This window comes from Ovis canadensis, chromosome 11, assembly GCF_042477335.2.
Source record: "Ovis canadensis isolate MfBH-ARS-UI-01 breed Bighorn chromosome 11, ARS-UI_OviCan_v2, whole genome shotgun sequence".
Taxonomy (NCBI): Eukaryota; Metazoa; Chordata; class Mammalia; order Artiodactyla; family Bovidae; genus Ovis; species Ovis canadensis.
In genome coordinates this window covers 42,114,603-42,129,896 of record NC_091255.1, presented here as the reverse complement: position 1 = coordinate 42,129,896, position 15,294 = coordinate 42,114,603, and the positions used below count along the sequence as shown (strand labels likewise).

At 49.2% G+C, this 15,294-nt stretch overlaps 1 protein-coding gene across 10 annotated transcripts in view; it reads left to right on the top strand.

Annotated features, from left to right (window-relative positions):
* Positions 1-15,294, top strand: part of SPECC1 (sperm antigen with calponin homology and coiled-coil domains 1) — a 203,860-nt gene that overhangs the window by 33,106 nt on the left and 155,460 nt on the right. For 4 of the 10 annotated variants that reach the window (XR_011259861.1, XM_069603444.1, XM_069603449.1 and 1 more), the window contains exon 1: positions 128-1,331. The exons of 4 other annotated variants lie outside the window; for them this stretch is intronic. The gene's annotated coding sequence lies outside the window, so the exon portion shown is untranslated. Of the gene's footprint in view, positions 1-127; positions 1,332-10,928; positions 11,119-15,039; positions 15,168-15,294 lie in introns of those variants that run through there. 2 more of the 10 variants (XM_069603448.1, XM_069603455.1) reach the window with 2 other exon arrangements.

The window sequence follows — 15,294 nt, the reverse complement described above, 5'->3', positions numbered from 1 at the left end:
GTGTCTCATGTGTGATATCTAAGAAAACGTGGCCTAGTCCAAGGTCACAAAGTTTTATACTTATATTTTCTTCTAAGAGTTTTCTGTTTTCCAGCTCTTAGATTTTGAGGTATTTTTTGCATGTGGTGGAAGGAGTCTAACTTCATACTTCTGCATGTGGATGTCTAGTTGTCCCAACACCGCTTGTTGAAAAACTGTTCTTTCCCTGCCTAATGGTTTTGGTGTCCTTGTCCAAAATCAACTGCCCATAAATGTAAGAGTTCAGTTTTGAACTCTGAGTTCTGTTCTGTTTATCTGCGTATGTCTAGCCCTGTGCCAAATATCACATGGTCTAGATTGCTGTAGCTTTGTAGTAAGTTTTGAAATTGGGAAGTGTGAGTCCTACCTTGTTCCTCTTTTTCAAAATTGTTTTGACTATTCTGGGTCCCTTGCATTTCCATATAAGTTGTAGAATTAAGAGTCACTGCCAAGAGCCTCAGACTTTGGCAGGGGAGGGGCCCTGAGGCCTTGCCGACAGAGGTCCGTGTAGTCAAAGTTATGGTTTTCCCAATAGTCATGTACAGATGTGAGAGTTGGTCTGTAAAGAAGACAGGATGCTGAAGAATTTATGTTTTCAGACTGTGGTGCTGGAGAAGATGCTTGAGGGTCCCTTGGACTGCAAGGAGATCAAACCAGTCAATCCTAAAATCAACCCTGCATATTCATTGGAAGAACTGATGCTGAAGCTGTAATCCTTTGGCCACCTGATGTGAAGAGCCGACTCATTGGAAAAGACCCTGATGCTGGGAAAGATTGAGGACAGGAGGAGAAGGGGGCAGCAGAGAATGAGATGGCTGGATGGCATCACTAATTCAATGAGCATGAGTTTGAGCAAACTCTGGGAGATGGTGAAGGACAGGAAAGCCTGGAGTGCTGCAGTCCATGGGGTCACAAAGAGTCGGACTCAACTTAGCGACTGAACAACACCTCTGCCGAGCAGACTGGCTTTTTTTCCCCTTCTTCTTCTGTTTGATATCTTGGAGCAATCAGCAAGAAAGCAGTCAGCCTACGTCTTTAAATCCTATGTTTCAGAGACATTCAAAGGAAGCGCTCAGGCACCAGTAGGGTAGAAGTGATTTTGCAGTCTATGGGAGGAGGTAGAGGGGAGGGAGAGGCAAGAGGAGAGGCCCTGGAGAGCAGAGCCCGCCTGCTTCCTGAGCAAAGCGTTGCTCCAATGCTCCGCGGCGCCTCGCCTCGAGTGTGGTTTTCCTCCCGCCAGCACCAGACCCTAAAATAGTACCACTGGCTTGCTGATTGAGGTCCGCCGCTCCCAAGAAGCAGGAGGTTTTGGAGTAAGTACCTAGCTGGTTATTATTTAAGGTGGGGGTGGAAACTCTCAAAACAACAGCGCTATCTGGGGAAAGAGGTTCTTCTGCGGTGGGTGTAACATCTCAAGTCTCTGGTGACTCCTGACGCTATTAACACATCCTCATGGCCTGGGCAAGTGCAAGCTACAGGCTTGTTTGGGGGCTGACGATGGATTTCAAACGTCTTCTGACAGCCTGAAAACATTGTCTTTTCTCACTGCCTGTCACTTTTCTTGTCTTGCCAAGTAAGGATAATTAATACTGCTGCTGCTGCTGTCTGTTTACTTGCTCAGTCGTGTCCGACTCTGCGACCCCATGGACTGTAGCCCACCAGGCTCCTCTGTCCACGAGATTTCCCAGGCATGAATACTGGAGTGGATTGCCATTTCCTCCTCCAGGGAATCTAACTTTAGGTTCAAGTCTAAAGGTCTTTGGAAACGCAGTTCTCCTCCTGGGTTCTAGTTACTGGCAGCATGGAGACGTGTTCACAGCCGTGGTGCAGAGTCTGCTTGTGTGCATGTTGTTGCCAGGCATGGGAAATCTGAAGTCCCATGGAGGGTACTGCCCAGGGACCAGTTCTAAGGTTCTCCCCTGGAATCCAGTTCTGGGGAGCGCCCCCTCCCTTCCTTGCAGAGGGCCGGATAACGTCCCTATGCACAGTATCTGGGCCAAATGCTATGCTTGCGAGGCCTAGATGGCAGAGTCTCAAAGATATGACAGAGATAGAGACTTTTCTAGGAAGTTGCTTGTTATGTGGTTTCTGTTTAGACGTCTTTTGCCCCCACTCCCTGAGCAAGGGGCTCAAGTTACTCTGCAGGGTCTCCACCACTCTGGTGACTGGAAATTCAGTTCTGGGGAATTCCCCCTTTCTTCCACTGAGTCTATAATCTCTTATTAGAATCAGACCGTTAGCTCAGTTTCGCAGGACGTTCATCCTTTAAGTTGACTCAGAAATGGGCTTGCCCCTCTTGTTAGGATGCAGAGATAGGCACACATGTGGTCCTCTGATCCGGTTCTGTCCCTCTGGCTCAGCCCCACAGACTACGTCTTCTGTGGCTGTGCTCAGAGTGGCTGTTTCACTTCCCTTCATCTCTCCTCTCTCCTCTGCTACATAAGTTTCCGTGTGTCCGTGTCGTCTCAGCAGGAGACACCCACGAAAAGTCTTGCAAAACAGGCAGGACTGTACCTTCACTGGGGAAAACCAGTGCATGGGAAGTGTCTTTTCCCCTGGCTTCAGGTTTCTTTTTCAAATACATCAATGTGTTTTAAAATGATGAACATGAGACTTTGGCATGCCGACTGCGTGGCAAATGAAGCAGTCCAGTTCTCCTAGAGGATCGTTTCCTCTGATTCCCACGAGGCGCCCTTATGTACGGCTGTTTCTTTCAAGGTGGGGAAACCGAGGCACGGAAAGGTGACCAGGAGTTGCTAGCAGAGGCTCTTGGGAGAACGTTGTGGCCAGAGAGGTGGCGAGCACATCGGCCTGGAGCTGTGGTGGTGCTTTGGGGAGCCATGCACAGTCCAGCCAGGAGCATATCTGAGTGGCGGGTCAGAGAGAACCCAGAGAGGCACATGGCACTTTGTCTTCACCTTGGAAGGGGTGGAGTTGGGTGGTCTCTAATCAGAGGGATCTAAATGGGGGTTCAAGGTGGGGCATGATCAGTTCTGCATCTGAAAAGCCTGTTGTCAGAGGTGGCCGTGGCCCTGAACTCTGGACAGGAAGACCAGCAGCAATTCTACCTCTGGCAGTGTTGCCAAGCTTTGGGAGTAATGAGTGGGAGGAGGATCCAGGAGAGATTTCCGAATCAGAAGGCAGAACATGGTGATGGGCTAGCCACGCGGGTTGGAGGACAGAAGCAGGATTCCCGTTAGGGTCCTGGGTTCCAAGTCTCAGCAAATGCCCTCTTGTTGAACGCATGTAACTCAATGACTTTTGATAACTGCACACACCCACAGAACCGCCACTGTCATCGAGATACTAAGCATCTCCTTCACCCCAAAACTTTGCTCATGTCCCCCTAGTCCTGTTCCCAGCCCACCAGCCCCAACCCCACCACCGTCCCCAGGCAAACACTGATCAGCTTCCTGTCACTCTTTTGCTTCTTCTAGAACTTCATATCAATGGAACCATACACTTGTAGTATTTTGTGTCTGGTTTCTTGTCAGATTCATCCATGGTGTTCTGTGTGTCAGTACTTTATTTCTTTGTATTGCCAGGCATGGGTGTATCACAGTTTGATGACCTAGTCACATTTCTGTCATATGTATGTGTGGCTTCTGTACAGATTCTCAGAGCTGCCCTTTTTAAAAAAATCATTACCTGTCAATGAGTCTTCGGCTTTCTGGCTGTTTAGGTAGCTGAGTCTCAAGCTTGGTTGCTCAGAGACACCCTGGAAGTTTTATTAAAAATATTGGAAGCAAGGGACTTCCCTGGCATCCAATGGTTAGGACTCCAAGCTTTTCACTGCCAAGGACCTGGGTTCAATCTCTGTCTGCGAACTAAGATCCCACAAGTCACACAGTGCAGACCCCTGCCAAATATATATATATATATATATATGAAGCAAGACTTACCCTTGATGGGACTGAGTCAGGGTCACAGGGAGTGAACCCCAGGCCTGCATGTTTTTAATCAGTCTGGCAGGTGGTTTTGATCTGCTAGGTTAGGGAACTACAAGTGACTACTAGGAGAACAGTAGGTGTGGAGTTTTAACCCCCATAGTCCTGTTTGCTTATCACCAAGAAACCATCTCTCTGAACTCCTAGGTAATGTTCTATTTCCCAAGTGCTGACCACACCCACTTCACTGGCCACGGGTCACTGTGCCTGCTCATTTCATCATTAATTCATCAAACAGAATTCTGAGCTCTTACCACATGTAACACATCCCTCAAGATGCCTCTGTCTATATGCAAAACCAGATTTTCTGCTTTCAATCCCTTTGAGAACCCCATACCCAGACACACAAGAGAAGGTGGTACTGTGAGAGCACGTAGACAAAGTGCTTGGGCTTCAGAGGCGCATCCAGTAATTTCCAGCTTCTTATGGATGTGGGGAATTGGCAGTCAGATAAGGTTCCAGGGAAGAAGTCACATTTGATCTGGGGCTGGAAGGATAGGTGCGATGGGTGCGATTGGTAGGAAAGGCAGCTGAGGGGGAAGGAACAAGAAAAAAAGTGGAAGCTGGACATCCTGGCTGCTGGGGGCCAGGGCAGCCCAATCTGAGGTGGGCAAGGAAGTGAGGTTGAGAGTGGGCCTGGGTTGAAGCAAGGAACCCACATGAACTCACCCAGCTCGTGCTCAGTGTGATCCCACCAGGATCTTCCCCACGTCTCTGGTTCGTGTTTATACTCAGCCCCTCCGAGTGTCTTCCAACCACACTGAGCCGTGAATTCAGTCCTGGTGCTGTCTACCTGCACAGAGTGTAAGGCATAGTCCCACAGGACTGGCTTTTTGCTATTATGAACTGTTGATGAAAAATTAATCAATAGTCAATCTAAGAAGGAAATGGAAAATTTATTCGAGCCCCACAAGGATTGCAACATGGGAGATGGCCTCTCAGGTAGCTCTGAGGACTGTTCCCAAGAGGTAAGCAGGGGAGGCCAGAACACGTGTGGTTTTGGTGAAGGGGGTATATGCAGTGAGCACCCATCTCGGTAGGAGGTTGCTGCTGGTCACGAGGAGCAGACACCTCATTTAATGCTTTTTTTTTTTTAAGTGCTTTTCTAAATATAGGAAGATGCAAGAATCCAGGTTCATAAAAATTTCTCCTGAAAATATCTAACTGTCTGAGGGCTGGTTCTGCCAGTTTTCCCAGAGCACAGAGTGCTTCATCCTGGTCCTCAGAACATTCTTCAGGGTGTCCTGTGGGTCATCATCAGCAGTGGCTAATGACTTGGTTCTTATGGAACTGGACGGTGGGCAACGTTCTTTATTTGATAAGCCTCTCCCTTTTGGTCTTAGTTTTGGCCAAGGTTTGGGAGGCATTTAGTGACCAATTTGTCTTATGGCAATAGGAATGCTTGTTCCCAGGTCAGGCAAGTATTTCATGGATGGGCCACTCAGTGTGCTGTTAGTGGAGCAGGCCCTGTTAACAGTAGCCCAAAGCCTCTGGATCCCCATCTTACAGTCTGTTATGTCCAGGAAACGATTTCCTCTTGTTGCTCCCTCCCACATCTAGAGTTACACTTGATCTTATAGGACTTTATATTTGGTCAATTGTTTCAGACCGCCTATTCATCATTTATTTTATCTGAGTCTCAGTCACACATTATTTGGTGATGTAAGAAACAGTAATTTTGTAAAATAGGCAGAATATAAGTAATATAGCTAGTGATACTAATATAAGGTCATAAGTAAGTATTTAAGCTGAGGCCTTTCTCCAAGTGGGGCCTGTTATCTCCCTAGGTCATCTGACCAATCTTTCCTGCACCAGTCACTGTCTGGTGCAGGAAAGGGAAGTACTGTAGTGGCCTTGTTCATGAAGTCCACCAAAGATGTCTGCACAAACAAGGTGAGTGGTGGTCATTGTGTCCCCAGCAGGACTGAGAACTTCTTCTAGTTACATGATTGGTACCAGAAGGAGAGGGGCTTCCCAGGTGGCTCAGCAGGCTCCTGCCTGCCGATACAGGAGACATGGGTTCGATCCCTGGGTTGGGCAGATCTCGAGAGAGAAGTGGCAAACCCTCTTCAGTATTCCTGCCTGGGAAATGCCAGGAGGAGCCTGGCGGGCTACAGTCTGTGAGGTCACAGATTTGGACTTGGCTGAGCAACTAAACCCAAAACAACAACCAGAAGTAGATAAATGTTGTTTTTTTAACTTTTTTTAGTTGAAGCCCTAATGGCTCAGCAGGTAAAGAGTCCATCTGCAATGCAGGAGACACGGGAGACACAAGTTCAGTCCCTGGGTTGGGACGATCCCCTGGAGAAGGGAATGGCTACCCACTCCTGTATTCTTGCCTGAAAAATCCCATGGATTCCTGACAGGCTACAGTCCATGGGTTGCAGAGTCGGACACGACTGAGCAACTAAGCACATAATTGATTTACAATATTATGCTAGTTTCAGGTATACAGCAAAGTGATTCAATTATACATTCTTTTTGAGATTCTTCTCCCTTATAGGTTATGACCAAATGTTGAGTATACCCTGTGCTATACAGTAGGTCCTTGTTGTAGGAGGAGAAAAGTTGATTTTATGGTTGAGCAGATGTTTCTGCCATTGGGGGTGGGGAGTGCAGGGGTCTGGTTAGTGCAGACGCACATGTACACTAGTGGGGAGGGAGGAGGCCAAAAGCAGAGTAAAATTATGTTTAAATTTTTCTTATCTTGCTTTAAAATATGAATTTTATTTCATTAGGACCAAGCTTATGAATTACTTCCCACTCAGACACCCTTTCATTTCTCTTAGGCAGATACTGAGGAGTGGGATTACTGGACTATATAATCAGTGCAGGTGTAATTTTATACTGTTAAAGACAAGGGGCCCCAAATGGAGTCACTGATGCTGAGCCCCATCACCAAACCAAGACTTCACTACAGTTTCATCTTATCCCCAAAACAGGTTCTTAAAACCAGTGAATGAGGAATTCCCTGATCAGCACTGGCTGAAGTCACTGGCCTGGTGGACCCCCACCTCCCCTAAAGGGAAGTGACTTCGCAATAACCACGCCGATTTTCTGCTGAGCATGGCTTCCTATTCCTGCCCATTCTCCCTATGAAGGTCTTGTCCTCTGTACACCTCATCGGAGCTCCTTTCTCACTGCTGGATGGGCTTCTACCCCATTCATGAATCACTGAGTAAAGCCAATGAGATCTTTAAAGTTTACACAGTTACCTTTTGTGTGTGTGTGTGTTTTTTTTTTTTAACAAAAAGAAATGACTAAATTGATTTGCAAAGCCGCTGCACATTTTGTATCTGCACCAATAATGAATGGGAGTTCCAGTTGCTCCATATCTTTGCCAGCACTTGTTTTTATGTTTCTAAATTTCAAGCCATTCTAATTAGACATATAGTAATGTCTCCCTGTGGTTTCAATTTGCATTTACTTAATGACTCAGGATGAGATGGTTAGATGGCATCACGGACTCAATGGCAATGAATTTGAGCCAACTCTGGGAGATAGTGAAGGACAGGGAAGCCTGACATGCTGCAGTCCATGGGGTCGCGAAGAGTCAGACATGACTTAGTGACCAAGCAACAACAATGACTGTTACATTGAGCGTCTTTCCAAGCATTTATTTGCCATCCAGTTATCTTCTTTGGTGAAGTGTTTGAATCTTTGATCATTTTTTATTGAGTCGTGTGTTCTGTCATTGTTGAGTTTTTTGTGAGTTTCTTCATAAATTCAGGAATCAGGTCCTTGATCAGTTTTGTGTTTTGTGGATGCCTCCCTTCCAGCCAGTGGCTTGGCTCTGCACTTTCTTGACAATGTCTTCTGAAGAGCAGAAGTTTTAAATTTTGATGAATTCCAGTTTATCTATCACTTAAAAATTTTTTTATTTACAAATCATGCTTTTGGTGTTGATGCTGAGAAATCGTTGCCTAACTGAAGGTCACAAAGATTTTCTCCTGCATTCTTCTAGCAGTTTGCTGGTTTTACTGAAGTTTCTATCTGTCTTTAGCCAACATTGATGACAGATGGGACAGTGGGCCCAGAGCTGTGGAGCCAGAGGAACGAGGCAGTCCTTTGCTTTAGGGTGCTCTGGGTTGAAGAGCTGGGGTGGAACGTGAGTCAGCAGGGAGTCAGCCTGGTTAGGGAGCTGTGGACGCTTCTTGTGGTGGGAAGACAAGACAGGACTGTAGGGGTCAGGTTGAAAGTAGGAATGGAGGTGGGAAGCTGTTGTCCTGGGTGTAGAGTGGCCGTGGGGAGGCCTGGAGGCTGGTGACAGAGCTGCTGCCTGTCCTTCAGATCTGAGTGCAGGGCACCTGGCAGTCGTGGGCAGGGCTCTGGGCGGGCCTCACCCCAGAACAAAAACGAGGTGGGGGCAGCTTGCACTGAACCACACCAGTCAGACACATCTGTGTCACAAAGAACCCGTCCTCAGGGAGAGGCCACAGTGCTGTAGCATCATTGTGCCTGGGTCCCACCCTGGGGACCGGTCACCAGCCCGCTACTGTCCTGCTGTTCCTTGTAGACCTGCTCCTGAGGTCGCTGCAAGGCCCTGCGATGACAGGGCCGTCCTGGGAGCAGCCTGGACAGGATCCCTCATGTGTGTGGCTATTGTGCGTGTGTTTAAAATGTGATCTGAGAGCGCTGTGTGCTGGAGAGAGAGAGGGGCCTGTTCCAGGCGCTGAATAAATTAACCCTGCCAAGTGCAGCAGTTGCTTTCATGAGCCAGCTGGTGCTCCAGGAAAAGAGCTGAAGCCTGTGGGTTAGCAAAGAACATTTCAGGAATGTGAAAACAAAAGAGAAATCAGCACATTCAGTGTTTTCACCTAATCCGGTAACAATAAGAAAATCCAGAGCGATGGCTAACTCGGCAGCTGGGTGGAAGGCTGGACTCTGCCCGCTACCCAGAAGGGGTGTCCACCAGGCCCTGAGGCGGCCAGGGTGCCGGTGCGGCCCTGCGGCTGGTCCCGTACACTCTGTACCTGTGGAAGTTCCAGGAAACTTCTGTCTCCCTCTCATTTCCTCCAGAGGTCTAGGAGCCAACACAAATGCTGACAGGCCTGATGGCTATGCGGTCCTCTCCTCTGTCCCTCTGTCTCTCCCCGACCCTGGGGTGGCTGCTGCTGTCATGTCCATGCACTGGAGGCCTCATTGCCCACTGTCCTCAGACCCGGCTCCTGGGCCCACAGATGGGGGCCTGGCCCACCGCTGGCCCTCCTCCATCACCGCCAGGTCCCCCAAGGCTTCCATCTGCCCCAAAGACAGCATGCAGTGAAAGGGCCCTTTCAGTGTTTCTTCTTGGCCCAGTCCCTGCCTCCCCCCAGCCCAAAGAATCAGAGTTCTCCCAGGAGGATCTGTAGCGCCTTGGCTAGACCTACAGACAGACTGCCAGGGGCCATCCTGCCAGCCTCCAGACTCCTGGGCCATAGTGCCCAGCATGGCTATGATCCAGGTGAGACCCTGCTTCTCTGATCCTTCAACCAGACCCAGGGCTGCCTTTTCAGAATATTGTCATCATTACAGAAAACCGACAGCCACTGCTGGGGTCCTTGGTGAGTCTATGCGGGACCACAGGCTTCTGAAGGCGCCCATCGAGGGAGAAGTCTTTCTGCTGAGCAAAAAGCAAGAAGGAACCATAGTCCATCATTTTCTTCCTCTACAAGGTCTTTATTTTGTTGAGCTCAATATTTATTTTGGTTTTTAAATTGAGTGTTCCCAAACTCCTATGTTCACCAACTCAGTGGACATGAATTTGAGCAAACTCCGAGAGATAGTGAAAGACAGGGAAGCCTGGCGTGCTACAGTCCATAGGGTCACAGAGTGGATATGACTTAGCAATTGAACAACAGCAACAACAAAACTCCTAATTTAGGAGCTTGGGGCTAACACATGCACACTGCTGCTGCTGCTGCTAAGTCTCTTCAGTCATGTCCGACTCTGCGCGACCCCACAGACGGCAGCTCACCAGGCTCCCCCATCCCTGGGATTCTCCAGGCAAGAACACTGGAGTAGGTTGCCATTTCCTTCTCCGCATATACACACTGCTGCTACTGCTAAGTCACTTCAGTTGTGTCCAACTCTGTGCGACCCCATAGACGGAAGCCCACCAGGCTCCCCTGTCTCTGGGATTCTCCAGGCAAGAACACTGGAATGGGTTGCCATTTCCTTGTCCAATGCACGAAAGTGAAAAGTGAAAGGGAAGTCGCTCAGTCATATCCGACTCTTAGCGACCCCATGGAATGCAGCCTACCAGGCTCCTTCGTTCATAGGATTTTCCAGGCAAGAGTACTGGAGTGGGGTGCCATTGCCTTCTCTGCATATACACACTGCTATATATAAAATAGATAGGGCTTCCCTGATGGCTCAGCGGTAAAGAATCCACCTGCAATGTAGGAGATGCAGGAAACTCGTGTTTGATCCCTAGGTCAGGGAGATCCCCTGGTGGAGGAAATGGCAACCCTCTCCAGTATTCTTGCCTGAAAAATCCCATGGACAGAGGAGCCTGGCAGGCCACAGTCCATGAGATCGCAAAAAGTCAGACATGACTGAGGATGCATATGTAAAATAGAGAAACAATAAAGTCCTACTGTATAACACTATATTCAGTATCTTGTAATAACCTATAAGGGAAAAGAACCTGATAAAGAATATATATGTGTGTATATAACTGAATCACTTTGCTGTACACCTGAAACTAACACAACATTGTAAATCAACTAGACTTCTGTTTATAAAATCCTAAAACAGATTGGTTGTTCCCACTACCACACCCAAACACAGACACACAGACATGCACACAGAGAAATACACACAGACGCACTCACAGTCAGAAACTGGCCAGACAGCTTGGGGTCCACCCGGTGAGCGCCCTGCCTCCTGGAGTCATAAAGGCGCCTGCCTCTGACATCTGCAGATAGGAGGACCCCGTGGGGAGGAGCATGTCCTTTTAGGGGAAGAGAAACTTAACTTGTTGTAATTAATGTATCAGAGGGGAGAGGGACATGGCCGAGGAGGCCTGGCTTGTGACATGGTGCAGCAGAGCCTGTGATGGGGCAATAGGGACCACGCCTGCGCTCCTGCCCTGAGTCAGAGTGGGGGGAGTGCTAGCATCTCCACAGCTCACGGATCGTTGAGCCACCTTCTCAGCGAGGGGCTACGGGAGGTGAGCCTCGTGGATTCTTGGGAGCCTGTGCAGCGTGGCGCATGGGAGTTGCCTCTCCTGTGTCTGCAGACAGCTGCCTCCTCCTGGCTTCTGTTTCCTGTTGGCCTGAGGCCTTGTGGCTGAAGTTTAGTGAGCCTGGGGGCAAGGTGGTGGTGGGGGGTGGGGGGGCGGGAAGTGGGTGTGGGAGGGGCCCCACCTCTGCACTTGTGGACGGAGGGTCCCTGTTTGCATCTTTGCCCAGTAGTGCTGGGGGAGGGGACTTGTGCACCCCCCGTCTCTGTAGGCCAAGTGCATTGAAGTGAGTGGGTGGAGGGCATGGGGTTTTGTTGGGGGGCTGGGGTGGAGTCGCATGCCCTGTAGTGCTTGCATTGTTTCTGGAGGAAACAGAACAGAATGAGTCAGAAGTGGCCGCTGGTTTCCTTGGAAGCTGTGCCACTGACATCACAGGGTTTGCCCCTTGTCCCACCTGGCAGAGAGGGGCCCCCAGAGGAACAAAGAAACAGAAAAGGTTGCACAAAAGGTACTTAGACTTGATACTTTAAATTCTTGGGCCGCTAACCCTGTGGTTGCCTTTGGCTACCACTTAACAAAGCATCGAACACAAGTTCCTGTATTGTGATGTTTCAGTTAAGATGTCTGAAATCTTAAAGCATAAAATTGTAAAATATTGTTGACCATTACTGTGAAACTGGAATTATAGCACACATTTTTTTTTAAAGCCATCCTTTGGGAATAAAGTCAGGAATGGAGATGAATCAGTAGATGGTTTTAGAGATTTGGTGTTGAATGACTTCAAGAACTATTTCCCCGTACGTAACAAGTTAGTGAGATTAATCTCATAAGGCTGATGCTGATACATCCACATGAACTCCGTTTTCAATATACCAGTGCTAGAAGGCTCTGCATCAATATCCATGGGGTTCTCATCCTGAGAGCCGTTTGGTTTCCTTGGTAGTTGTTTAGAGGCATCTATAGGTCTTAGGGAGGAGGACTGTCATTGCTTTGTGGCTCCATTTTGTTGCTGTTATTGTTTAGTCACTCAGTTGTCTCTGACTCTTTATGACTTTATGGACTATAGCCCGCCAGGCTTCTCTGTCCGTGGGATTTCCCAGCTAAGAGTAGTGGAGTGGGGAGTATTTCCTTCTCCAGGGAATTGTCCCAACCCAGGGATCAAACCTGAGTCTCCTGCATTGGCAGGCAGCTCCTTTACCACCGAGCCACCTGGGAAGCCTGGCTCCATTTTGTACTCTCCGACTAATTCAGCACTGATTTTGTGAATCTAGGCACCTGGCTAATAGAGGAAGAGTGAGGAGACACTTGCACATGTTTCTTCAGTGAAAGAAGGGCTCTAGCGTTCATTCACCAGTGTCTGCTGAGCACCTGCTCTGTGCACCGGGATCACCGCGATGAACCGGGAGGCAAGCTGCGTGGGGTGGGTGAGGGATCAGCGAAGGATGGCCAGTGGCAGCCAGAGTCTCTGTCTAGTGGTAAATCTCTGAAGAAATGAGTGGGAAGCTCATGCAGAGAGTGGAGGGAAAAGGCCTTTTGGAGGAAGACTCCCCCCAACCCCGTGTGAAGAGCTGTGGGACCTTCCAGGTGTGACGCTCCTCCAGGGGATCCAGCTGGGCATGTCCGAGGGGGGGCCCTCTGACAGCACAGACGGGGTCTCTGGACAGAGGTCCCGGACCTGGGGGTTGTGACAAAGGTCTTGGATTTTTACTCTAAATACAGTGAGAAGAAGCCACAGGAAGGTTCCCCGCAGGGAGGGACATGGCCTGACTTGTTTGTTTTTAAAAATAATTTTTAAAATTTAAATTGTACACATACCATAAAGGTTACCATCTTAGCCATTTATACGCTTTGTGTTTTTTAAAAGCCCTCTGGCAGCTCAGTGGCCTTAACTGTCCTGGGCAGGATGGGCAGGAGCAGAGCTGAGACTGTCTGTCCTCTGTGGGATGCGGCAGCAGAAGGAGGGGGTGGGCTGGGGCAGGGGAGTGTGGGGAGAGACACTTGGTGTGGGGTGGTGAGTATCGAAAGGCCTTGTTGGCAGAGCCTCACAGGAGGGACTGGAACATTCATAGAGGGAGGTCTCTGAGGAGGGTCGTGGGGACTGCAGGTGCATTGGTGGGGCCTGACTGCCCCTTGGGCTGTGGCTGGCCTGGCTGGCGGAGCCCAGCTGGGCTGTCCCTTGATTGGGAACAAGGTCGAGCCTGGGTCCATCTTGGGAAGCACTCAGGCTCGGGCACATCAGCAGAACTATGGGTTTGTGTGTGGGCAGCAGCCCTGGCCGAACGCTGAGGCTGAGTCGGGCAGGAGTTCCCAGTCCACTGAGAAGGAGCGGGGAGCGCGGGGATCCACACAGGAGCTGGACCCCCAGGCAGCTGAGGATCTGAGGGGCAGCCCCGGGCCCTAGGGGAGGGAGAGTGGGAGGAGGCCCAGCTGACAGTAAAGATGGGAAGTCAAGAGAAGCTGCTGACTCAGGCTGGTCTGTGCTGGGGCTGGCGGCTCCCCGGAAGGCAACAGGCCAGCTGCCCAGAGAGTCGAAGGTCGGATGAGGGTGGGGCCCTGAGGAGGCACTCCTGGGCTGGGGAGGCTTCTACAGGGAGACCCCTGAGCTCACTCCGTTTGTCCCTCCACATCACCAGTCTCTTGCAGATGCTGCATCTGAACCCACCCCCCTACCCACCCCCCCGACACATACTTCTCTGTGAGCCCTGGGCAGCAGTGGAGGTTAGGAGTTGGGAGAAAGCACTCAAGGCCCTTCTGTCCCCAGCTCCTCGCCCATCCATCCAGGGGCTCACCTTCTCCTATTGGTCCAGCTCCCTCAGGGGCTCAGCTGCTCCATCCCTGACCTGGCAGGCTGGGGGTGATCCTGTCCTGGCCTGGCTTCTGCACCTCCCCTATGCTGCTTTTCAGACAGGCCACTCCCTCGTAAAGGGTCCTTTCTGAGCTCTCCAGTTTCCCAGCTGATGTTCCAGACAGAGGCAGGGGCATGTGATTGAACAAAGATTATGACTCAAGATATGTGTGTGTGTGTGTGCGAGCACACGCATGTGCTCAGTTGTGTCTGACTCTTTGGGACCCCATGGACTGTAGCCTGCCTGGCTCCTCTGTCCATGGGATTTCCCAGGCAAAAAGACCGGAGTGGGTTGCCGTTCCCTCCTCTAGGGGATCGTCCCAACCCAGGGAACCCTTGTCTCCTGCATCTCCTGCTTTGCAGGCAAATTCTTTAGTGCTGAGCCATGATTCAGGATGCTTCTGCCTAAACTGAGATGAATCCAGTTCCCTCCTCCACTATAATTTTTGCTTTGTTTTGTCTTTCTTATCACATTTTTAAAACTTGTTGTGGTGAAATACATGTAATATAAAGTTTACTGTCTTCACCATTATGAGGTGTTCAGCTCAGTAGCACTAAGTACATTCATACTGTTTTGTAACCATCACCACCATCCATCCACAGAACTGTTTCTTCTTCAGAACAAAAACTCTGTCCCCATCAAACAATAACTCCTGTTCACCACCCCTACCCCCCACAGCCCCTTGCAACCGCTGTTTTACTTTCTGTTCCTGTGAATCTGACTACTGTAAGTACCTCACATAAGTGTAATCATACAAGTGTTTCTGTCTTTTTCTGCCCAGTGTATTTCACTTAACACAATTTCCTCGAGATTCATCCACGCTTTTTCTTCCTTTTGAAGACTGAATAATATTCCATTGCATGTATAAACCACTTTTTGTGTATCTACTCATCCATCAGTAGACATTTGGTTTGCTTCCACCTTTTGGGTGTTGTGAATAATGCTGCTGTGAACATGGGTGTGCAGTAATCTCTTTGAGACCCTGCTTTCAGTTTTGGGGGGAATGTACCCAGAAGTGGAATTGCTGGATCATATGGTAAAATCTGTTTTTTATTTTTTTCAGGAACCACCATACTGTTTTCCATAGCAGTTGCACCATTTTATATTCCCAGCAACAGTTCACAAGAGTTCCAGATTTGTCCACATCCTTGCCAACACTTGTTATTTCTGGTTTGGCTTGGCTTGGTTCGGGTTGGTAGTAGCTATCCTAATGAGTATGATATGGTATTTCAGTGTGGTTCTGATTTGTATCTCCATGATGTTGAGCATCTTTTAATGTACTTTTGACCATGGGTATATCTTGTTTGGGCTTCCCAGG